Source organism: Phascolarctos cinereus, unplaced genomic scaffold (genome assembly GCF_003287225.1).
Source record: "Phascolarctos cinereus isolate Bilbo 61053 unplaced genomic scaffold, phaCin_HiC Scaffold_9;HRSCAF=440, whole genome shotgun sequence".
In the NCBI taxonomy this organism is placed as follows: Eukaryota; Metazoa; Chordata; class Mammalia; order Diprotodontia; family Phascolarctidae; genus Phascolarctos; species Phascolarctos cinereus.
The window spans coordinates 249,283,775-249,307,908 of record NW_027556402.1 but is presented as its reverse complement, the minus strand read 5'-3'; the positions used below and the strand labels follow the sequence as shown (position 1 = coordinate 249,307,908).

Below are 24,134 nucleotides of genomic sequence, written 5' to 3'. Positions count from 1 at the left end.
GGTTTCAAATCCTGACTCTTACATCATGTGTTAAATGTGAACAAATCACTTAACCTCTCAGTCTGTTTCTTTATCTAAAAAATGAAGATAATAACTTATTATTTTAGGGATTATATAAGGTAATGCATGTAAGGTACCTGAAAAACCTTTAAAGTGCTATATCAATGTCAACTCCTCCTATTCTACTTGGCCCCAGAGGACAGACCTGGAAACAATGGGTGGCAGTTGCAAAGAAGCAAATTTAGGCTTAAAGCAGAGGAAAAGAATTCCAATAATTATAGCTATCCAAAAGTGGAATGGGCTACCTCAGGAGATAGTGTGTATGTCACAGAGGGATTTTTATTAAGATACAGATTAGACTAAATGGACTCTGGGCTGCCTTCTGAGTCAGTGAATAAGGAGTCATATAAAATTGTACTTTTAAAAATCACAAGTCACAGAATCAGAACTGGAAGGGACATTTCACAATCTACCTAGTCCAACCAGGCCCTGATCAAGAATCCCCTAGCAGACATCTCGACTTCTCTAGAAGGCCTTACTTCAATGAGGAAGAACCCACCACCCTTCCAGAGGCAGCACATTTCCCTTTTGGACAGAATCACAGAATTGGAAGGGACCTCAATGGCCAATTCCCAAGAAACCCTAAATTGTAAAGAAATTTTTCTTCATATCTAACCTGAATTTGTGCCTACGACTTCCACCCACTGCTTCTAGTTCTGCCCACTGGGACCAAACAGCACACATTTAACCACTCACACTTGAATTTTAGATGCTCAAAACAAGAATAAATAGAGTCTCTCTTCTTCAAATAAATTTTAAAAATGTAAATGTAAAAAAAAACACCTCTCGACTTAAGTGTTGATAAGTGTATGCATACAGCAAACCAGAAAGTGAATTCCCAGTGTCCTGACCTCCCATGTTGTGACTCGAAAGGAATTTTAGAGAAGCGTTTAATTACCTAAATTAGTGTTTGCCTCAAAGGTCATGGATATCATTTTTAGTTCTTGGGGAACCCTTAACATATTCAAAAGGATAGTCATTTTGTTCCTACTGCAAAGGAACATAAATCAATACTTTACAGATATATATCTCAGCACAGAGCAATGCTTCCTACAGCAGGTTACAAGGTTCAAATTCTACCACCCTGTTTTGCTAGTTAGATATAGAGGGAGCATACTCTGAAAAGAATTCCAGTCTCTCTCTTCCCATGTTTCACTTCTAATGTCAACCCATTCCTACCAACTCTACCCCTCTGCTATTCATCTAAAGACACACATTAGATTTCTTCTGTGTCATGCCTTTCTTAGGAAAGAAATCACCTTCTTTTGCTCTAAAACCCCATTACTAAATAGCATACTTCTACAAGACCCAAAAGATTTCCTCTTTTCCTCTTAGCTACACTGCAGGGGAAAAAAATCCTTCCCCAGCCCAGAAGCCGTATTTGAGAATTGGGCCTTTACCTGGGTGGTGGCAATTTCAACGTTTCCCCATGGCTCTGCTTTATTCCAAACCTGGTTCTCTTATAGCACTAGTAAGGAAAATGAAAGGATCTTACAGGAAACACAGTGAGGGAAAAGTCTTATTTCAACACATCAATAATCCTCATGGTTAAATGTAGTTCTGTGAGCAATCTCTCTAAAGGAAGAAAAACATTCTGAATAGACTGGTGTTGAACATAAAGAGACAAGTCTGGAGTAAGGAGGCAGCTGCAAGCATCAAAAGAACAGAATACTAACTCCCTGGACTGTTCACTAGTTAGCTGCATGATTGTAAGCAGCCAGGTCACTTAACATCTTTCAGTCTTAACTGTACATCAAATGGGCTGGACTGCCGCCCGAGTCCATTTTAGTTCCATCTATGATTCTAAAACACTTTTAATTGAGACCTAGACCTCAAAAGGAGGGTGGGATAGTAGCTATTAGTCAACACGGTACTTAAATCTGTTCAGTTTTATTATTCTGACCTTTATGCTCTATCCCTCTTTCTGGTTTCAAACTATGACTTATCTGGGGAAAAAAATTAGTTAACTTCTACTTTAGAAGATGAAGGCCAGATGGGAATTTCATTTGTTTCCTTCAAGTATTCTGTGGGGCCTTTCCAGTTAAAACCATATATAATAAAATGTCTGAGAGGTGCTATACCAGCATCGTGGCAAAGCAAGGGTGTGGTTCTCAACTAAAGAGCTGGGGCCAGATCTGAAAGGCTTCTGAAAGAAACAAAACCTGCTTCTCCCCAGAGCATGCATGACACACACAGGACTGGTCTAACAAGTCCTTCTGATCTCTCAGGCCTAGCCAACTCACCTCTTCTCCTCCCCCAATCTCCATGTGCCTCTTGAGGGCCCTCCACTTGGGATTGATAACACTGAATTCTCTTAGTCCAGAAAGTCTGAGACACTGTTACCTGTGTCCCGAGCTGTACCCTTGCCAAAGGCACCTCACCTAGCCTTATAAGGAAAGGCATAGGAGAGCCAGATTTCAAAAAAACTAAGATAAGGAAGGGCTAGAAGGAGGGGCATGCCAGGTTGTAAGACCAGAGGCGGAGGAGAGGTTAAATGCCTTTTCCCTTTCTCAATCAGAGAAATCTGAGGGGGAAAGAAAGTCGGGTACACAATGAGGAGCAAGAAAGCATAGGAGAAATGAAAAGGGAGCATTTAACTCTTTGTAGTTTAGCTTTCGTTTTTTTAGTATCTCTCCTGATGATGTACCTTTTCAGTTATTTTAGAGGGCTGAAAAAGCCAAAATCTTCAAATATAAATATTCCAAATCTTTCAGGAATTCATATATTCCAATACTAGAAACAAAGCACATAGAGACCCCATTAACATCTAAGCCCTAAGACTACTAGGATCCAAAAAAATAACTTTCTGAAGTTCATATTTCTTTCTTTTTTGGGGGGTGGTGGTGGTGAAAAAGAGGCAGCCTACTTACCAAAAACTCTCCTTTTTCCTGTCATCTCAAATTTCCTACAATTTAGAGCTACCCTAAAAAGGACAAGGAAGATTTAGTTTGTCATGTTACTCATCCCAAAGCCTCTGGAAAGCAACTGGAAGCCACTCAGAGTTCTAACCTGCCTTCAGCCATGAAGGATGTTCCTTCCCCCTTGGACATGCAACAAAGAAAGTCAAGAACTTTTGAAAGAAAGTGACCAGACTAGGGGGAGGAGGGGGATGATACTTCTGTATTGGCAGCAGAAACAAGAACCATTTCCTTAAGTAATGAGAAGGGAGAAGGAAAACCTGGCTTACAAAAAGGGCCTCATTTCAATTACAGGATGAATAGCAGTAAATGTATGCTGGGGGGGGGGGAGTCAGCTGGTACTCAAAGAGAGAGGGCGCATAACTACTCATAGCTAATTTTTCTGAGAAGGCTGAAAAGGAAATGGATGAGAATACAGGGAAAAGGCAACAAAAATTATCATCTCAAACACTGGGTCCCTATTTAGTCATAGGATTCAAGCTTGCTTTACACCCAGATTTCCCCCACTTTAAAGAGTGAAAATATAAAGGAACTCCATAAAGGACAGACTGTTGAGGGTAGGAAGGTTGATTGAAAAATATGTGGAAGGAGAAAAAGTGTTAATAGTAAGTAATAACAAACAAGCCACTTGCACCTCTGTTAAACCAGACCCTAAAACAGTTAGCCTATAAGACAGGTGACTCATTGGTCACCTCCATCTCAAGAAGCTAAACCCCAGAAGTATAGCTCTTTTACGACCACGTCAAAAGCAGAAAACTTTGGAGAGTTGGGGTAGGAAGCTAAGCAAAGAAAGAAACAGCGCTGGTAGACAGCAGGACAGAGGGCAGGGATTGTTCCAGAGGTATGTTAACAATCTGCCTCCAGGGCAGCTGTGCTCCTGGGCAGTCAAAGGGGGGTTTGTGTGTGAGAGCTCACCAAACAGCCAGCTTGGCAAAAGTCTGAAGGCTCAGCCACCCAATCTACAATGCGAGAAGTGACAGATACCTATTCTAGAGCTGAGGTAGAAAGTGGGCTGAAATAACAACGAAATGAGGGAGTTGTTTCAGTCTAGACAAAAATTATTTCAAGAAAACTGCAGATACACAGCTTTCATGCAGAACCAGGAATCTCTGATCCTGCCATTTTTTTGTATTCATATCACATTAAGTGTCACCCTTGCCCAGCAGCAGGGGTCATTCTTGGGAGGAGGCCTAGAAAAAGGGCCCCCAGAACTTCACTCCTGTCTGCCTGTTCTTGGCAAAGGTTATATATCTGACAGTTAATAATCTGAATAAAGAAGAGCTTGGCCACTTCTTGCAAGACTTACATTTTTTACTCAAGTACCAAGCCCCCAAGAAAGTTTAAGCAATGAACATATTAAATGCAATACAAAAATTGTAATTGGGATGTTTCTATAAGGAATACTATGTTCCTTCTCCCTTTTCCCACCCCACATCTTCCAAAAATCCATACACTTACTATAAGACATAACTAGAATCTTAATAGACCTTTAAGTTATCACAGTATTCAGATCTAAACCTTGTGGTAAGTGTACTAGAATCCAAAAAAAAAAAAAAAAGGATAATGACCAGAATTCACATTCTCCAATCACCGAGATCTGCTAGATCCCCATATCTGAGACCCATCAGGCACACAAAGGCGGCTCTCTTCTCAGCAGGACTCTGTAGTAGAGCTGCTCTCTCCAGGGACAAAGGGATTTCACAGGAGAACCACAAAGACATTGCCCCTCTCCCGTTCCCCCACTCCCAGCTTTCTCACTTCCTGTCACAGTAGCACCAGACCACAGTCTCCCAGAAACAAACAAATACAGAGTGCTGGATTCTGGGCTGCAAGCCAAACACATTCCACGGCATCCTGTCTACCAATCACCAGCCAGAGCTCCTACTTTGCCCAGTTCAGTTCCTTATCATGTTCGGGAAAACAACCCTCCTCTCCCTGCCCCAAACCAATGCTACAACTGAAGCGCAAGCTTTTTCCAAAGCAGCAGGGCTATTTAGTATCAGGGAAGGGGAAAGGGGAGGGGGTTTAAAAATTCCTACTTGGCCATCACAGTACTTCCTCACTTTGTAGGCAGCAGGACTCTGCGGAAAAGGCTATACCTCATACCTCAATTAGATCAACCCAATGGGACAATCATCCATACCGCCCCCCCCCAAGAATGAAACCACCTTTTCCAGGCATCAACACCGCCCTGCCCCAAATCTGGCTTATGACTGCAAGACAAATCTTCCCTCACCACACAGCCTTTCCTCAATTCCCTAACTGCCCAAAGGAGAGGCAAAGAAAACTGCCCACAGAACACAGGCAGCCGACACTTTATATAGGGCTATATATGGACAACAGCTTATCACCAGCTGGGAACAAAGTCCATTCCAGTCCAGAGAGCCAATAAAGAAGGATCTCTCAGCCATAGTACAAGGGGAAATGTCCCCAAGTGACAAAAAGGTCAAGATGATTACCTCCAACCATTATCTGATATGCCCACCAACCTCTCTCCCTCTCACTCTACCACCTCCTTCCTCCTTCCACTCCCAAACACAATAATCTCCTAACAATCACAGAAGGTTGTCCCTGGTACTGTGGGTTTAGTTAGAGTAGCAGAAATGGGAACAGGCTACTTCTAATTCATGACAACAGGAGAAACAACACCCGTTCCTTTTGCTGCAAAAGAACAGTCCACTGAGACTATGTCCTAAACTTCATAAGGTCAGGGTAAGATTTGATTACTACTAACTCTTGCCTCTCCAGAAGGAAGAGGAAGATCAGTCTTCTGAAGAGAGCTGTTTTGAAATCCCACAGGACTTTGTGTTACTTTTAGAAAGGGTCTGACCAGATTTCACTCTTAGCTTCACAACTCCTTGGGTTATCCCCAGCCCCATCTGTACGGCCTCTTACACTAGTTAATGGTCAGCAACCCTTCCTCCTCCTTCTGGGCCTCTCTCACAGGCCTGCCAGATGACTGGCCCTGGTCAAAGAGAGGAGTAATATATAAGTAGTTCAACATTTGGCACAAGAAACGGGGAGATTCAGGCCACATCTATGGCTTTGCTACAACTGCAAAGAGAGGGGGTTGTAGATAATGGGAAGCCACTTGAAGTCTGAAGCCTAGGATAGAAAAGAATATTAAACAGCTCTGTGTTTTACATATTAAAAGTTATAATAGCATGTGAATATCCTAGAAAGCAATTAATAACACCTGACCATGTCTTATTAAACCACTGTCCCTTGTCACCAACATAAAAGGACACTTCTAACAGGAAACACACACAGTGGCATAAATAAAACACAAGAACTCTCATCTAAAGTTGTAAGCTGTACCTTACTCTTTCATCTTTCATAGTAACTGGAAGGTTAAAAAAAAATCTTAGAGAGGTGGCTTGGTGGATAAAACACCAGCTCTGGAGTCAGGAGGACCAGAGTTCCAATCCAGCCTCAGACACTAACTGTGTGACCCTGGGCAAGTTACTTAAACCACAATGCCTCAAAAAAAAAAAAAAAACCCAAAAAACCCCTCAACTATATACCAACCCAAACTCTTTCTCTACTAAGGCACAACTTAAGATAAATGACAGGACCAATTCAACATCATTTTGTGGAATTGTAGTACTAAAATAAATGACACTGATAGGGGCATATATTTTGAGACTCCCTACAAATCTGGGATTGTACAGGACAAAGCCCTGGAAATTAGAGACAGCTAAATCATGCCACCCTCCTCCCAGGTTCCCTGCCTCAAAAAGAGCAGGTGAGACAGAACTAGTGACTGCTGACTCAGACCTCCACTCAGTCACTAAGAGGCTAGGTCAGAGGGGGAGGAGATCAATACAGCAAACCTGGTGCAATTCAGCATGACATCATCAGATGCCCCAAGTTCTAAATGCATCTCTGTTGGCAGACAGATTTGCAAAGACCAACCAAAGAAATAATGAATGTGCAATGAAAAGCCATTTGAGAAGCTTGAGACATAACAAGACATGATCAAAATATTCTTGCTTTGCTGTCTGACCTCCCACAGCTCAGTTCCAAAGCAGGTAGAAAAGTTTTTTGGAAAGGGAAAAAATACAATAGGCATGATGTTTGGCTATACTCTAGACTGCTAACATTCCTACATGGAGTTCAGAATGCCTAAGAGTTCAGTCTCAGAATTACTAAGACTTTGCTAGTGAACTACACATCCTTCTGCAAGAGAATAGTTGAGCTGGGCTGATGAATGCACCAGCTGTTTCCACTCCCTCCTCCAATCTCTCTCCCCTTATCCCGAGGGACTCTAGTTCAAACTCACATCAAAAATTTAATACAATTGACTGGTCAGGAAGAAGAAGCCTGAACTAGAATAGCAGCAAACACGCCAACTGGCCCTCCTTAGGATGAACGCTCCCCCCCACCTTAGGCTCATTCTAAAAATAAGAATCTTCAATACCCCCTTCCCAGGAGGGTTCTCTGCTAACTGCATCTTCACAGATAATAATTTAAAAAGAGGCTTCCAACCCTTTCATTTTACAGTTAAAGAAAAAAAACAAGAGACATGAGAAGACTTGCCAGAGGTCATAGGGCAAGTCAGTGGCAGAGGTGAGATCAGAACCCTGGCCTCCAATTCTAAATCTAGTACTCTCCACAGGCTTTGCCTTGTTTGGTTTTCCAATGTCAGATGTGCACTAGGGAGGTATGGGCTTAGGTGGAATGGTAAGCTTTGTTTGTTAGTCTGTCTGTTTGGGGACAAGAGAAAGATCCCTACACCATGAGCAGCAGAGCTTCTAGCAGGACAAGGGCATGAGAAGTTGCCCAACATTCATAACACAGCTATTTGAAATGTGACATAGAAAGGAGCAGGCTTCTGCAGCAGCTCTTCAGACTTGACTGTGCCCTATCAGACTGCCCAAAGCCCAGGGAACCAGCTTATAGTAGCACCAAGTTGGTAATTCCCTCCCCTAACCCGAGTCATCCAAGGAAGGAAGCCAGAACTTCCTCTTCAGACAGGAAGTGACATCATGCCTTCCCCTTTCCCATGAAGTTCTACACAAATGGTCCTGCTGAGCCTGGCTAGACATCCTCCCCGACCTGCTACCCTATTCCAACACAGAGAGGGAAGAACTGGGATGTATTCTGGGGCATATTTCCTCCCAGCAGGTATGTCCTCTATGCGCTGCTAGGATCTCTTTCCAAGAAGGCAGCTATAAAGTCTACCCTCCTTGGAATGGCCTTGCTAGGCACTTTAGATAGAACTTGAATGGACAAGATCTAGAACATATTACATGAATGAATCACCACTAACTATGGGATTCTCCCATTATGTAACTCTAGTGTAGGGCAGGATACACCTACTACAGCCATCACCACCATTTACTCAATGTAGAGAACTGTGCTAAGTATTAGGAAGATACACAGATGAACATCATAGTTTTTAATCTCAAGGAGTTTAGTAGGAAAATAAGAAACAAACACAGGCTGCTATAAAATATATGATGTTACAAAACCGATTATTCTGTGAGGCCTGAGGGGAGAAAGATTACCGACCTAGGTATAGGGCAGGGAGGTGAGAATCCTAGAGAGAGATAGCATGTGAGTTCGGCTTCAACAGATGGGTAAAACTTCTAGTTAGACTTTAGAAACGGGAGAGGGAGGGCATTCCAGGCATAGGCCACAGTCTGAGCTAAATAGGTGGTACAGGGTGTGGTATGTTAAAATAGAGATCAGAAATCTATTAGTACCTTCAGAAGCCCATCTACTCCAAAACCTTCATTTTACCTAGATAAGCTGGCCTTGGAGTGAGGAAGACATGACTTCAAGTTCAAAATCGGACACGCAGCGATCGTGTGACTCTGGGAAAATCACTAAATTTCTCAACAGCTGAGACAACTAAGACTACATAGCCGCAGAAGAGTTGCCAATATGTATTGATAGCAGGAATGCCCTCCACCCATAAAATCACAGATCTGACCCAAAAAGACTATACAATGCTTATGAAGTATTTTACACACATTATCTCATTTGATCCTCACAACACCTTGTGTGGTAAAAGCACTACAAATATTTTTATGCCTTTTTTACAGATAAGGAAACTGAAGCTCAGAAAGTTTAAGTGATTTGCCCAGATCACATATCTAGCAGGTCTCAAAGGCAAAATTCGATCCCAGGTCTCTTTTGACTCCAAAGTCCACTGCTTTTTCCACTATACCAGATGCAAGAATATTTTCCAGAAGCTGAAAATGGATATGGGATAAAGGAGGAAAAAATTTTAAATTTTCAAACTTGGGAGACTGAGTGAATGGTGATATCATTAGCAAAAATAAGTGCGGTCAGAAAGGAAGCAAGAAGGAAAAATGCCAAGCTTAGTTTAATAACAGTTAGCATTAGTTTTAGACATGATGAGTTTCATCTATCATCCAGATGAAGATGTTCTCTAGGTATTTGGAATTGTGGGTCTGCCTCTCAGCAGAGAGGTCAGAACTAGAAATGTATGTCTAAGAGTTATTGGTACACTCAGAAGCTGCGTTTCCATCACGTAGATTTACTAAACCTATCTCCCCAAAAGGAAATACAGAGGTAATGAAATAAATCATTCTTATATAATTCATACTCATCTGACACAAATTATTCATCCTGGAATAGAGGCTCTGTGTGAACTCAGCCACAGAGACCACAGGTATGGAACGTCTTACTGGCTCCACCAAATCCTAGACAGGCACTCTACCACAAAAAGAAGGCAGAAATCAAAGAACAAACCCTTCCTCAGCACCACATGGTGGTGGATTCCAGGGTCTATAATTGTTGCTCTAGAGGACACCTCCCCCAACTCCACCCCTCAGTTCACACCAGATTGCCCATACTATCAGCCTGACAATAAACAGTTTTTTTTTTAAACCAGAACACCTTTTCAGCATGTCCCCCTAGTGAAGAAAGTAAGTAGACGGGACCAGATGAGGACTCCAGTACTGTTATGGTTCCTAAAGCACTTGCTGTCCAATTGTTTCAATTGCGTTCAGACTCTTGGTGACTCTGTTTGGGGTTTTCTTGGTAAAAATGCTGGAGTAGTTTGCTGTTTCCTTCTCCAGATCATTTTACAGATGAAGAAACAGAGGCAAACAGGGTTAAGTGACTTGCCCAGGGTGATACAGTTAGTAGGTATCTGGGGCCAGATTTTAATTCAGGTCTTCCTGACTCTAAGCCCTGTACTCTATCCACTGTGCCACCTAGCTGCCCTAAAGCACGACTTATGCTCAAATCACTCCCCCACCTCAAGACTTTCAGTATGTCCCCACTGCCTACCAAATATAAAGTCCTAAACTCCTTAGAGTGGTATCCAAGACTCTCTGTGATATGGCTCCAGCTGTTATCTGGAGCTGTCATCCTGGTTCTGCCATTGACTAGCTATACTGGAGAAGATGTTTAACTTCTAAGCTCATTTTCTCATCTGAAAAACGAATGGGTTAGAAGAGATGCATTCAAAGAATTTCTAACTGTTAAAGTCAATGGCTCTCTTTCTACAAGATGCTTTCCTCTAATACAAATTGTACACTCCAGCTCATCTAGGCCACTTCCCAAAGAGTAACTGGTTCTTCCCACTGCCCAGAATGCCTTCCTCATCCTTGCCTCACAATCTTTATCATCAAAATCCTATCTATCTTTCAAGGCCCATCTTGCATGCTACTTCCTCTGAAGTCTTTCCTGATAACTCTGTTAGAAATGACCCCTTATTGGTACTTAATCTTCCCTACTAGAATATAAACTCCTGAAGGGTAAGGACCATGTCTTATTATACAGCTCTATTTCCCCATTCTATGCCTTACATACAGTAAGGGATCAATAATTATTCATTGAAAGGGTTAGCCAATTGGGAGAATAGTAAGTTAGACTCTTGGAATAACAAAGTTTGATTATCAAAATAATTTTATATAAACAGTAAGAGAGGGAAAAGGTAGAGGATGTCTTAGGAAATTGTATGGCAGTTGGGATATACAGAAGAAAGGAAAATAGTATGCAAGGTAACAAGAAGGAGGCAACATCAGGCAGTAGAAAAGAAAATCTGGAGGCAGAGGATGTAGGTTCAAGAAATCCTTGCTCTGTCATTTACTGCCTATTTGACCTAGCCCAGGCTATATTACTTCCCTGGGCCTCAGATTCCTCAATTGTAAAATGAAAAGAGACTCAGATGAGATGGCTTCCCTGTTCTGTAGAGGGAACCACCATCCTTCCAGTCACCCAAATTCAGAACCTCAGTATCATCCTCAAATCCTCTCTTTTGTGCAAAATATCCATTCAGTTGCCAAGTTCTGTGTTTTCTTACTTCTATAACATCTCTAAACTGTCCCCTTCTCTATGGACCTGGCTAGCAACCTAGTTCAGGCCCTCAACACCTCTCTGCTGGAGTATTACTAAAAGCCTCCTTATCTGTCTTCCTGCCTCAAGATTCTCCCCTTCAATCTCTGCTCCACACAAACTGTTATTTTGGAAGCCCAGGTGTAGCCATGTTACTCCCTTACTCAAACTAGGAGGCTCATTATTGCCTCTAGGATCAAATATAAACTCCACTGTTTGGCTTTGAAATCCCTTTGTGACCCGGTCCCAATCTATCTTTTTAGCCTTATTAGACATTGCTTGCCTTCCCACACTCTACAGTCTAGTAGTCATGCTGGCTTTCTTGGAATTCCTTAAGACAATGAAGCTAATATCCTACCTTCATGCCTCTGTACTGGTCTTCCCCCTGGCCTCTCCCCATACTTAGCATGCACTCCTCCCTAACCTTGGCCTCTAAAAGTCCCTTGTTTCCTGCAAAACTCAGCTCAGGCCCCACCTTTTAAATTAAACCTTTCCTGATAACTCCAATGGCTATTATATTACTTTTCCCTCTGAAAAAGTTACCTGGCATTTATTTCGCATATAAATAACCAAGCCTGGTCCCAAAGAGATGAGATGGCAATTCTCCCTCCCCCCTTGTTAGAGGTAGGGGACCAGAGTATAGAACACTGCATGTCATTCTTCTCTGATATACTGTTTGGTTTTACCGACCTTTCCCCCACTTCAATAAAATTAATTTTACCATTTGGGACTGTGTATATATGTGTACTGTCTCCCCAGTAGAAGATAAACTCTTCAAGGACAGGGACTGTTTTCATTTTTGTCTCTGAATTTGTAGTACAGTGATTGGCACCAGGAAGTGGTTAATAAGTGCGAACCTCTAACACCTCTCCATTTAGATGAGAGTGAAATATGCCACCCACTTAACTCCCAAATCTTCAGGAAATCTGTAGGATTGTCTAGATTATTTCCTAGACCAAACAATAGTTACTGAACAAAGGGAGAAGTGAATGAAAAAGGGAGAAAAAAAATGCTTCCTGCTTGAGGTCACGTCCCAAGAATGATATGAAGATAACAGAACGACAATTAGATAGGTGTAATTAAAGAGAAAAGGAGAGGATAACCAGGTCAGGCTCTAGGGCTACACTCCAAATCAAGAAAGAAACAGAGAGACTCTTTCACAGAGGTTGCTGAGTGACTATAGGAGCCATGAAAGGGAAAGTACAAGACTGGATGATTCAGGACTGAGGGAGGAAAAAAGAGGGAGTGTTTATGTCCTTTAACTTTCTCCTAAGGGATCGGCCTAAAATAAGCAATCATTAATATTGATCTCTCTTCTTCCATTCTCAAGCCAACCAGGCAACATCTGTTTCTGATACATAAAAAAACCCATAAAATCACTATCTGATTATTTTTCCTGAAGCTCAGGAGATTATGGATGTGGTCCATCAGTAAATTTGTTGCCCAGTGGGCAAGGAGATGTTTCAGAGGATGAAAGGATAGAAAAGAGAAGATTGAAAAGCTGGTATTTCATATTAAATATTTGGCCAAGAAATTGGAAAGTCATTTGGAACAATGAATCAAAAGTCACCAAAGTGACCCTTTGACCCACTATTACGCCTATACCCAAAGAAAAATCAAATAAAGAGGAAAAGAACTCAAATGTACAAAATTATTTTAAAGCAATTCTTTTGTAGTAGCCAAGAATTAGAAAATAAAGAAGTATCATTTATTGAAGAATGTCTGAGCAAATTATTCCATGAGGACATAATTGAGTATTACTCCATAAGTAATGATGAAATAGATTATTTCAAAAAACTGGGAAGACTTGTATAAACTGATGCAGAGTGAAATGAGCAGAACCAGGAAAATAAAAACAATATAAAGCAAAACAATTTTGAAAGATCTGAACACACAAATCAATACAAAAGCCAATTTTAATTCTAGAGTACTGATGGTGAAGCTTGCTTACCTATCTCTTCACAGAAATACAGAAAGAGAGTAAACGGAAATCCAGAAAGAAGCACAGAGAAGCAGGAAAGCTTTGGAAGCTACAGGCTGAAAACTTATCGTACGTATAATTAAGAAAAGCAAGCTAAACAAAATAGAGACCAGTCGTTTCATGCACAATCCTCATTATCTATTCTACTACGAAAAGTGAAATGTTTATTGTTTATTAAATTCAAAATAAAATAAATATTTGACCAAGGGCACACCACACACTAGACCAAAAAGTACTCTCAAGAAGAAACCCAATTGGATCTAGTTCTGTCTGCACCGAAGGAAAATGCTCAGGAATAGATACAGGGTGGGGGCTATCTCCAAAGGCAAGGATAGAGCCTTCAACTTCACTCCCCAAACTTTTCCAAGGCAACTGTTTTGTCATTAATGATGACATATGATAAATTATGACAAAGCATAATTTACCTAAGCAAAATACTGATACTCCAAAAAACATCGACTGAAGATGGCAATGAGGGGAAAGGGGGAGAGACAGAGAAGAGTTACAGGACTATAGTAGCTGGTACCCTGAAACATCTATATTACTCTGAAACTTTTCTAATTCTGGACCTTGTTCTTTTGTTTTTATGGAAAAAACTTGCTACAGTATTTCCTTACGAGCTGACTTTCAGCAGGTTAGACATTCACGTGGCAAAATCTGGCCTGCTTCACAAAATTCTAAAGGCAGTCAATGGAGAGAAAAGTTTTCCAAATTCCAACAAAGGAGCAGTGAAAAAGAATCAGATTGGCACCAATTTGTCTTTTAAAATAGGTCTCCTCTATTTTAAGTGTGCTGGATATGTAGTCTCTACTTCAGTTCAATGAGGATCACTTCACCTGCCCTGAAATGGGAACTGCAGGTGCTGAGATAACTGGATTGAAAGGTTGGCCTAGTTTCTCTAACAATGTCTTATGTCTTCCACTGTCAGTTTGATAATTTGGCTTATTAAAATTCCCTACCACCAAAACCCTTTTTCCTCAAAGTGGGACCTGCAACCTAAAGTACTACAGCAATTCATTAATGTATTTCATTCAAATCTCCAGTTTCCCACACAGGAAGTAAAAACCTCCCATTAGCATTTTCAAGGAGGCCTATACAAAACCAGTAATTCTCTTGGAGACAGAATTTACCTCTTTGGCCCTACTTATAAATGTGAGTTGCTAATTAGCAACTATCAGGAACACTAGATATGGAATCCTAGCTCTGTCACTTAGTAGCTGTTTGACTTTTACCTTTGAGCCTCAACTTTCTGGTCTGTCAAAGAAAAGGCACTGGACTACATGATGACTAAAAGGCACACTCCAACATTAAAGTCCTATAACTTGATTCAATGACATTCTGCATTATTCGGGACAGTGGTAATTCTACTTACATCAGAATTACCTTCTTTCAAGACTCAGCTTAGGTGCCTCCTCTAAAAAGTCTTCCTCCATTCCCATCCCTCTCCCCACCAACTAATGATGCTCTTGCTTTCAATTTTTCTTACACTATATTTATTTACATACATACATACATACATACATACATACATACATGTAGTAGATGGTAAGCCCATTGAGGGCTGAGATTGTTTGTAACTTTGAATCCCCAGCACATGAGGCACACACTGTTAATGGAACTGAATTGCCAGTTTTACATATTTAATACAGACACAGCCTAACTAACTTTGAAGCAGCTAATCCTAACAGCAGCTTCTGTTAGCATAGTGCTTAATGGTCTACAAAATGCTATGGTTAATTTCTTTCCCTTAGAGAAAAAAATGTAGCTTATTCTAAAACAAGAATGGAAAGCTACTTTAGCTAGTTAAAATTACCATTGGGGTCAAGCACTGCACATGAATGATACTGACCCAAGTAAGAAATAAAATGAGGGCAAGTGAAAAAAGAGAAACTTTTCAGTCCTTTAGAGGAGACAAGAATGAGAAGTGAAAGGAAAAAGGAATCAGGGGAAAGGCCACCAGAAATTGCCTCACTGCTTGGAGTCCTGGTTACTTATTCCTGCACAAGAATCAAAGGTACCATAAATTTCTGATAATTGCAAATACAAAGATACTAAAATAAACAAGAATCAAAGGAACCTCTCCAAATTCTCTCATTAGGGACTGTCTTTTGGCTTATATCAGTATTCTCCAAGCTTAGCACAGTACCTGGCACATAGCAAGCACTTAATAAATGCTTGTTGACTTGATTTTCATCATAGCTTCTATAAATCATAGAGCAGGGGAATAGACCTTTACAATTCTTAAGTTCAAGCCACTATCCTTTAAAACAGCTCACATTTAAATAGTGTTTTAATATTTATAATGTGTTTTTTCTCACAACTACTCAGTAAGATACATAAAACATCATTAGCGCCATTTTACAGACAGGGAAACTGAGGCACAGGATTGAGTCAACTGGTTATAGTTAAGGTGGTACAGCTAGGATTCAAACTAAGTTCCTGCAGTCTGACAAATAAATGCTCACGAAAACAGAAGCTTTTAGAAGTTTTCTAGACATTGAAACAGAGGGTGGCTGAGGTTGATAAACAGGACATGAGGAAAAGGTGCTCATTTATAGATTCAAGTACCACCATGAATGGGAAATTCCATCCTTATAAAAGACAAATGAGACCTCAGACTAAAGATTCTAGCTTTAACAACTACTGATAATATCAGCCTGACCAGCCCCTTTGTGGTCAGTCTCTAGTCAATAAAGGCATAATTTATGGACCAGAAGAGACAACTCACAAGGTACCACCTGTCTTTAAAGAATTAAGTAGGAAAAACTTCTATTACTATTGTTAGGTTCTACTCAAGGGGCCTAATCAATGGAGAGATGTATTTGAACTCTGACACCAATTTATCGCATATATCACAAATATTTTATGCAAAGTAGGATTTTTTTTTAATCTCCAGCCTCATCTTACCACTCATTTTAGTTCACTAAAGAGTAGCTCCACAACATTTGCTAAACACAATGAAGGCAGATCCTTTCACTTAAAGACAGAAGTCCAATAGATATCTGGCAGTAAAAGTCATTCAGAAAAAATTTTAAATGCATAGTAATGGCTTTCAATAACAGAAAACTGGTTTGAAAGATAAATTTTTCAGATCCACTTTATTCTGAACCTAATGTTTACAAATGATCATTTAAGTAAAAAATGTGACTGATTTGCTAGCAACAAGCATTTTATATGAGAATAGTATGTTCTCTATGCTATATTATCACTTTATAAGACATTTTGCAATACTTTTCATATTTTTTTTACTGTTCCAATTACATTAGCCAATGTGAAGTGGGATGGAGAAGTAGGAAATTAATTATATTCTAATTTTAGTAATCTGTGCATTTTATTCAAAATGCTCCTGAATTTTTTCGAAAGTCAGGAAACTATACATTTTAAAAATTTGGTAACAGTGTACCACAGAAGAAAAAAAAACAGGCTGCTGAATGCTATCATATTTGAATTTTTCCTGTTTCTAGGACTTATAGATATATGAAGAGTCAAGAAAGTAGAAATGTTATCAGGGCAAAAACAAAGTTATTGATGATTTTACCCAATTATACTTAACTAGTATTGGTATAAAATCCTTTATAAAAGGATAAAACTATTATTGAAGGACATTTTTTAACTTGACACATTCCTCTAAGACAGACTGGTAGCTGTCATACACTACTGGATGATCTATAATCAAACATTGAACAGGTAATATCAAATGAATAAAATGTTCATATCAATGAAGAAAACCATCAAATGGGTCAAAAGTGAATACATTCAATGATGTCTATTAGTGCCACAAGTGTATCATCTTAGATTACTTCATAGACTTAATAGATACAGCAGAAGATAGTGCAAAAGCTGCAGAGTTAAAGTCTGCTGGAACACCTATCTGGTTGTTTCCTCAAAGGGATGCACACTTACGGCTCCCATTTCAGAAAACCTAACGATTCAGCAACCTCACTGGGTCCAAGTTTCTTATATCACAAATATTAAAGCATCTTTAAAAAATGGAGTTCTCCTTAAAAGAAGTCCATTTGGGAAGTCAAGTGTTAGAAGGGGTAGGGAAGAACAGGAACACTAATGAATTATTACTGAAGCTCTGAAGCAGCCCAAACATTCTGGAAGTATGCAAGAAAAGCGACTTAACTGTCCACATCTTTAGAACCAACAATCCCACTATTAGTTATATACACCAAGAAAGTCGTACGGTTAGAAACAAAAGGTCCAACATACACCACAATATCCACAAGCAATATTCTTTACCAGTAGCAAAGAAACGGGGAAAAAAAGTAGGTGCCCATCGACTGGCAAATGGCTAAGCACACTATTATATATAAATAATATATTACTGCATGGCAAGAAAAAGTGGATTTGAGAAATTCAGAAAAAAACCAAAATTTTGAGGTAGAATAAAGGAGAACCAAAGAATGCACACAATAGCAATGGTGTAAATGACAAGATCACTTCATGGAAGCCTAATTCTGAGCAACTGAAAAACCAGTGAAGATCTCACAGAACAGATAATCAATCCAGTGAAGGATGGACTAAAGAGAGAGAAAAGACAGAATATTGCATACACTGAGAGATGTAGCTCACTGTACTGTCTTTGCTTTGAAACAAAGCAGGGTGTTGAAATAAGTGACTGATTATAAATACCAATAAAACTCTTCAAAATTCAGACAATAAAAATTGAGGCCACTGACTATTAATGTGCTAAAATCCACCACAATACTTACTGAAACCTAATAAAATTACTTTGTAGAAGTGCCCCCAGTTACCAATCATTGACAAACAAAATGCATAAGTTTGGGGATCCTTTAGAAAGCCCATCATCACTTTGCCCATCCTTTTTCATCAGATCTAAAGCATTCTGAGGGAGACTTAAATTTCATCTGGGAACCTCTAACAACTGGAGTTTTGCTAAACCAGGATAGCCAAGTTCCATTCTCACTATTTAATATTTAATAACAAATTATTATACAAAGTATAAGTTTGAAGAGACAAACTACTTTCAAAATGCCCAATAAGCTACACAACAAAAACACAAATCAATGCATGCCCTCTATTCCCCATTGGTCATTCTAAACCAGAGCAGTTGTTCCTTCCTTCTAAAAAAATCTCCTTGCCAGGCTACATCAATGCTCTATTGGCAACCTTGTAGGCAGCTGCACTTCAGCAGAGAAATCCCTATTTTCAACTGAGTGCCACATTAATCCTTTTTTTTTGGGGGGGGGGAGAGAAAAGGAGATTAAAGAACAATCCCCACCAGTCGACCCCTTTAAGTAAGGTTCATGTAAAAGTGAGCTTCATCTTGTTATGAATGTGGGTTAAGTATGAAAAACAGTATTATTGAACCACAAGAACAAAAAAATCTGCTGCAGCACAGTAATGGTGCAACGTAGACATTATTTCAAATGAAGTAGTGTCATAAAAACTAAGTACTACACTTCTTTCAGAAACATTCATAGTCAAATGTATTAATTCCAAATTTACAAAAAATGATAAAATACTTTCAGCCGAGAAGAAAGTATTTCAGGTAGAAAATTAACATAACCAGTACTGGAATGTTTCATATATATATATAATCTATGATGTATATCATGTACAATAAGGATATGTCCTTATTACATGAATCCCACAAGGCATCTGGTTCTTTCCAAAAAGAGCCACATAAAAAACTCTTAAGTTTCAGTATGCTAAGGAAGGGCAGCAGTGGCTTCCAAAGATCTGGAGTAAACTAAGCCCAAGACTTTTTGGCCTTAAACTATGACTTTACAACATTTTTGCCAGAAGGCATACAATAGAGGAAAAAAAAGCTATAACTTACATGCTCTATTGTCAACAACTCAAGGTTTTTAAAAGGTGAAGATTGAATACACAGCCCCAAAGGCTGGGAGGGTTCACTCGCATTTAGATTTTGTCCTTGTATTACCGATGCTTTCTGTAGTACCAATACTTTTTGTACTACAGCCCTGGGGATCTATCGGCAACCCATCCATCCCTGCTGCTGGACAGATGACTAAGAAGCAAAGATTAGCCCAAATCATACAAAGGTTTTTTTGGAGAAGTAAAACCATTGGTGAGACCCAGACGCTGCACAGAAGGCAAGGTTCCTCATCAAAAGGTTGAAACAGTATCCATATCTGGCCCAGCCTCCTTTCCCCCATTATGGAAATAGTAGATAGTTAATAGGTTTTCCTTTGATGAAAAAAAGCAGAATATTCTGTACATTAAACCAATATGGAAAAGTTAAGTGAAGACCTTGAACAAGATGAAAACGTTGTGCCATTTACTAGGGTTTGTTTGTTTAAACCACCCTCTAGAAACTGCAGTAGTCTTGGCCTGTGAAGCAGAAGTAAAGGAGAACCTGGTATCAGAAGTAGGATGTAATGATTTCTTCAGGGCAACTCATAGTCCCTTAAAGAGCCCACAGAGGTCCATTTCTTTCCAGCTATTCTATCTTACTTCTCCTTTGAAAGACTAGTTACATTCACAAGATTGTCACCTACATCTCCTCAGGGAATAGGACAACCAGGTTTCAACTACTTGGAGCTTTCTTAAAATGGTAGTAAGATCCTCTAAATGCCATGTCAGGTAAAGGCAAATTTTATAGTCCCATTTCTGTACGCCTAAGAAAATGCAATTACAGAATTTGCCCCAAATTCAATTCCAACACTCCTGGAAAAAAATAATACAAACCCCATAACACCCTACCTTCTTCTGAGAGATTTCTCAAGAACAAAGGTCACCGGAACATTTATCAAATAGATCATGAATACAAAGGTGAAAACAAAACAAAAATATGCCTGCTTAGCCTAACACTAAAAGTGGAGGGCGTTCTTCCCACTTCCAAAAGAGGGAGCAGGTAGAAGGTACCCTTTTCCCAAGTTCCAAACCTCCTACAATTCTTGAAAATATTAAGATAAAAAAAAACCACACAAGTCTCCTTGTCTAAAACAGGCCAATGACAATGTCTAGGGCTGCCTCCACTAATTCTAGACCCCTAGGTTTCTTAACCTGGGGTCCACCAACCAAAGGATATATTTCAAGGGGGGGGGTGTCTCTGGGAAAAAATTCTGTTTTTACTAATGTCTAACTAGAAATTGGTATTTCATTCAATTATTAATTTTTAAAATTATTCTGAGGAGGTCAGTAGGCTTCACTAGACTGCCAAAGGGGTCCATAGCACAAAAAAGGTTAAGAACCTTCGTTCTAGACACTTCCTTGGGTCCTACTATCACTGTGCAGTGTCTATCCACTTAAAGCCAGACCCAGTCATCATTACCCAGCCTTCAAGAGCCTATTTTGCATTTTCAAAACGTCTTTGTAATCTTTCTCAACAGACACCCACTTTAAGGTTTTAGAGGGATAGTGGGTCAACTAGCAATTCTGATCAGTCATCCAAAAAATCTACTCAGAACCTTAGGCTGGAGTTAAGGCAGAAAAAAGGAGATGAGAAGTCTCCAAATTTTTCTACCCCTATTCAAATAAAAATGACAGCCCAAAGGGAAAATCAATCATCTCCTAGGGTATCAGTCATAAACGTGCCATCCTTTCTTTTTAAATTTAGACTGCAGAATCAAGGAAGAAACAAGTACTGATAGGGCTCATAAGAATCTTTTCACTTTGGTTCTCGGCATTACACAGAAAAGGAAGAAATTCCATTTTACTTTGAAACCCCTAAGAAAGTAACTCCCTCGACACTCTATAGTTTTGCACAGAAAAACATTTTCAAGGAAGTTTCCTAAGTAAAAAGGGGAGGGAAAAACCATTTATGGGGCTTTTAAAGGTATGATAGTTTAAGTACTAAAGGGCACTGAATTAAGGCCCATTTTGTTGCAATTGGGTCAAGAATTTAATTCCATACTTAATTTTGAGAGTAGCTCTGATTATGAAAAGGGAAAAGGGAGAAAAAGTCTCAGTCTTTAGCTAATGATTTGACACATGATCATCTAAAATTTTGTTAAATACATATAAAAAAGTACTTCACAAATAAAAAAGCTTTAAAATAAGAAAAAAAAGTCAGTGGTCTACAATGCTACAGATTTCTGGTATTTTAGAAAATCAACTAAAACTCTACTCACCCACAAAACTTGACCTTCAAGGGTTTTTATTTTTTAATTTTTTTCCTTATAAAATCCTTCAAATGAAGCGGAAACTCAAGTGTGCAAGAGTTTTCTGCTAACCTATCACCCTAAATAAATAAAAAGCTAAAATCATTTCTAAACTATTTTTCTCCTTCACTCAAATTAAATGACCTCTTAATTCCAAAACTTGTGAAATAGTTTTTGCAGATTTTTGGGGGGCGGGGACGAGGGGTGGGGGTGGGGTCTTAACAACCCAAGGTGGTTTTAAGAAAAGGGAAATGCAGTCAACGGGGATCCATTTGTTTTCTTTTAAAAGGCAAAGCAGCAGGGCCAGTACAAGAGAATGAGGCTCCCACCCACTGCACCTGGAAAAGTAAATCGGGATCCACCCAGAAGCATGAGGCTGAAATGGACTAGGGGAGTTTAATCACACTCGGGGGGGGGGGAAGAAGGGAGTGGGAAACCACTACCACAGCTTAAGCTGCAAATCTCCTTGCAACTTTCCACGTCCACAAGCAGGGCAAAAAGTAAAATAAGTTTTAAAACATATGAAAAGCCATCTGCGAAACCAGCTTTTTCAACCTCAAGATAAATTCCTGTCTCAACCCACACACAATACACCAAAAACCAACTTTTTGAATTGTTACCAAAGGTTATGTAAATGTGTTCACTGAGACCTAGAAGGCAATATACAGTCAGAAAATACACCAAGAGGCAAATTCACAGGACTGCTCTTACCCCACAGGAGCTGCTCAGCTAGCTCCCAGCGCTGGAGACCCAGAAGTTTGTTCCTTCTCCTTGCTGTTTTGCTTTGAAAAATACAATTAAAAGTAGCAAAAATTGAGAGGAAAAAAATTGTTTTAAAATCAGTTACCCTAGCTGAATTTCTCCCAAACATTCAGCACCTTTTAAAAATCCCTCTAGTTAGCAAAAATTAAAAATTCAACTGGCTAGCCTATCATGCCCCTTCTGTACACATTATCCACACACATACAACACCTCATTTGCAGACTTCTAAAAAAACAATCCTTTACAAAAAGGAACCTAAATCCTTGCCAGTATTGCTGAGAAAGACAAGTACAATAATGCAATTAATTTTTCTCCACCTCTTCCTCCTTTACGGCTCTTTCCTCTCCGTTCTCTCCTTCTCTCTCTCCTCTTCTTTTTTTTTTTTCTTTCCTCCCAGATCCAACACCTAAAATGGAAGTTGCACCCAGCCAAAGGCAAGGGAGGCTGGGTGGTGACAAACTGGTCTGCCAGCCCTACCCCCTCGCTTTCCTAAGTGATGTCAGCCTTTGAGCGCTTCCAATAGAAACCAGGCATAAATCAGGGAGCTGACCTTATCCAATAGGAAACTTTATTATAGGAATTAGAAAAAAAAAAGAGACAGAGACAGAAAAAGACACAGAACTTTTAAAAATACATATGCATATATATAACATGTATATCTAGATATATATTGCAAAAGCAAAAGATATATAATCCTTCAGGAAGTGTGGCAAGGCCTGAGCCTTAATGGAAAAAAAGGTGTTTGGTTTTTTTGGATTTATAAAAAAATCATTCCATAGAAAGAAGCCTAAGCTATTTCCTGAGCTCTCTTTGATGATGGGACTGTTGGGGATTTTGTGTATGTGTCTTCAAACCCCTTCCCCCCTGCTTTCTGACTGTGGGGGATGTCTAGGCATCTGCCACTAACTAACTAACAAACAAACAAACAAACAAACAAACAAATAAATAAATAAATAGATGGTTGATTTACGTATCTAATTAAAAAAATTTTATTGGCTATTCGTGTTTGGTGAGTCATTTCTCAACCCTCTATGTCCCTGCCCGAGAAGCTCAGGGGAGGAGGGGAGAGAGAAAGAGAATGCATTTAATCCATTTATGAGGAGACTGGGAGGGGTCCTCTTTGAAGTGAATCTCAATTCCATTGTTTTGATTTAATGTGTTTTAATTGAAACTGATTTCTGGGCTGATTACTTTCTTTAGTATAAGGCTGTCTATTCTTTCAATCAAAAAATGTGTGAACTATATAGGACAAGTGATGTAGCCTACAAAACTGTCCAGATAATTCAGCTGAGGGAATCTCAGAAAGATAATTGTATATGTTTTTCTGAACTCTAAGCAGATTTAGCTTCATGATTTCTAGTTTAACTCACACTGGACTACGCAAAAGAATTATTTACATTTCTTTAAAAAAAACTGATATGTCTAGCATAAATGATGCTCTTAGAATGTCAGGTCCTAAAGGGCAGAGGCTGTGTCTTTTAAGTGTCTGAATAGAATCCAGGGTGTAGAATTTAATATTTGATGAATATCAATAATGACTATTAAATTATGTGAGTTGAGAACTTCATTTTCATTCTGAAAGAAAAAAAAAATCCCAGTATCTGAGGAGGACAGTTTCTGATGAATCTACTTCAAATACTGGTTTTCTCTTCAGATTACTCCCCACCCTGCAAAATCGTTTAGTGGCTCCCAATAGGACAAAGTGCATTACCTTGGCCCAGCCCTTCACAATCTCACTCCACCCTACCAGCCCAAGTTTATCTCACAGCTTCCAGCAAGAATGGGCCCTGCCAATGGGGTTAACCTCGTCTCTATTCCTAGAAAAGCCCATTCATGTTTTGCTTGACTCTGGGTGTTCTCCCCAAACTAATTTTTTCTTCATTCTTCTCAGACAATTCAGACCCTATCCATTTGTCAATGACCAATTCAAGTTTCAAGTCCCACCTCTTTCACAAAGCCTTCCCAACTACGCTATGCTGATCTTTGAACCCTATATAATAT

General features: G+C 39.5%; 1 protein-coding gene across 8 annotated transcripts in view; it reads right to left on the bottom strand.

Moving 5' to 3' along the window:
* Window positions 1-22,602, bottom strand: part of CTNND1 (catenin delta 1) — a 53,688-nt gene extending 31,086 nt beyond the window's left edge. For 3 of the 8 annotated variants that reach the window (XM_078148545.1, XM_078148547.1, XM_078148546.1), the window contains exon 1: window positions 22,451-22,602. The gene's annotated coding sequence lies outside the window, so the exon portion shown is untranslated. Of the gene's footprint in view, window positions 1-22,082; window positions 22,154-22,450 lie in introns of all 8 variants that reach the window. The other 5 variants (XM_078148548.1, XM_078148549.1, XM_020974353.2 and 2 more) reach the window with 3 other exon arrangements.
* Window positions 22,603-24,134: the final 1,532 nt, after the last annotated feature.